Source organism: Pteropus vampyrus, unplaced genomic scaffold, assembly GCF_000151845.1.
Source record: "Pteropus vampyrus isolate Shadow unplaced genomic scaffold, Pvam_2.0 Scaffold108, whole genome shotgun sequence".
Taxonomy (NCBI): Eukaryota; Metazoa; Chordata; class Mammalia; order Chiroptera; family Pteropodidae; genus Pteropus; species Pteropus vampyrus.
In genome coordinates, this window is record NW_011888889.1 from 2,248,240 (window position 1) to 2,249,923 (window position 1,684).

The 1,684-nt window shown below is 39.0% G+C and overlaps 1 protein-coding gene across 1 annotated transcript in view; it reads left to right on the plus strand.

The window, feature by feature from the left end:
• MTMR7 (myotubularin related protein 7) overlaps positions 1-1,684 on the plus strand; it is a 93,361-nt gene that overhangs the window by 81,159 nt on the left and 10,518 nt on the right. The gene's annotated exons all lie outside the window — the stretch shown is intronic.

The following is a 1,684-nucleotide window of genomic DNA, read 5'->3' on the forward strand; positions in this document are numbered from 1 at the left end:
TGCATTATAATTTCACATCTGTATACTCTACTGTGTTTACTAAAGTCCAGTTTCCTTCAGCTATCACATATTTGATCCCCTTTACCCACTTCACCCTCCCTCAACCCCCCTATATTTGACCCCTTTTACCTTGCCTACCTCTCCCTCCTCCCCCATCCCCTACCCTCTGGTAACCACTAGTCTATAGTCCATGTCCATGAGTCTCTGTTTGTCCTGTTCATTTGGTGCTTTTAGGTTTATATCCCACGTATAAGTGATATCATGTGATTTTCAACTTTTTCTTTCTGGCTTATTTCACTTAGTCTAATTATTTCAGGGTCCATCCATGTTGTCGCAAATGGCAGTATTTCAGCTCTTCTTATGGCTGAGTAATATTCCATTGTATATATGTACCACAGCTTCTTTAGCCAATCATCTGTTGTAGGACACTTCAATTGCTTCCACGTCATGGCCACTGTGAATAATGCTATGAACATCGGTGTGCAAATATCTTTTTGGATATGGGTTTTCAAGTCTTTGGGGTAAATACCCAGTAGAGGAATTGCAGGATCATATGGTAGATCGATTCTTAGATTTTTGAGGAACCTCCATACTGTTCTCCATAGTGGCTGTACCAATTTGCAGTCCCACTAGCAGTGTTTGAGGGTTCTTTTTTTCTGCATCCTCTTCAGTACTTTTTATTACTTGTTCTGTTGATTGTAGCTATTCTAACAGGTGTGAGATGGTATCTCATTGTGGTTTTGATTTGCATTTCCCTACTAGCTAGTGATGTTGAGCAACCTTTCATGTATTTGTTGGACATTTGTATGTCCTCTAAGGAGAAGTGTCTGTTCAGGTCCTTTGCCCATATTTTGATTGGATCGTTTATTTTTGTTATTGAGTTGTAAAAGTTCTTTGTATATTTTGGATATTAGGCCTTTATCGGAGGTGTCGCTTGCAAATATATTTTCCCATTCAGATGGTTGTCTCTTTACCTTGTTGACGGTTTCTTTTGCTGAACAGAAGCTTTTTAGTTTGATGTAGTCCTATTCATTTTTGCTTTTACTTCCCTTGGAAATAGCCTTATTTTTAAAAAGTTTCTTTGGGAATCTTATTCAGAAAATTAAAACTTTATTGTATGCATTGTATCATAGATAAATGAAATTCTAACTCTTACTACTCTTGTAAGAACTCATGTTAAATAATTCCAGAAGAGGCAGAGCTTATTCATTGACCTTGAAAGGATTGACTCTCTCTCCTACCAAACACATCTAATAAATTATTCCATTTTCGAAGTGCAGACATTCACTTTTAGCTGCGAGTGGAACAGTTTCTCTATGATCTTTCACAAAGGGAGTTAATTGGGTTGTTCCGAGACATTTGTCATAGGTGACATTGTCCCAGATGTCTGTGGAGAGGTAGTGGAAGACAGTGGCCCAGGCTTGGAGCCAGACGGATCCACGTCTAAATCTAGGCTGTACCATTTACTAGCTGTGTGACCTTGGGTGTCTGTTCTGAGCATTGGTCTCCCATCTGTGAAATGGGGCTACCCTCCCTATTCCACAGAGTTATAGTAAGGCTTTATAAAAAGTGTATGTAACTAGCCTAGCTCCTTGCCTGGCCCATATACTAGGTTTTCAATAAACAAGTTATTGCTTTCAGAGACCCTAGCCTCCTTTAGTTAGTATTGATGTTAATGACTGAC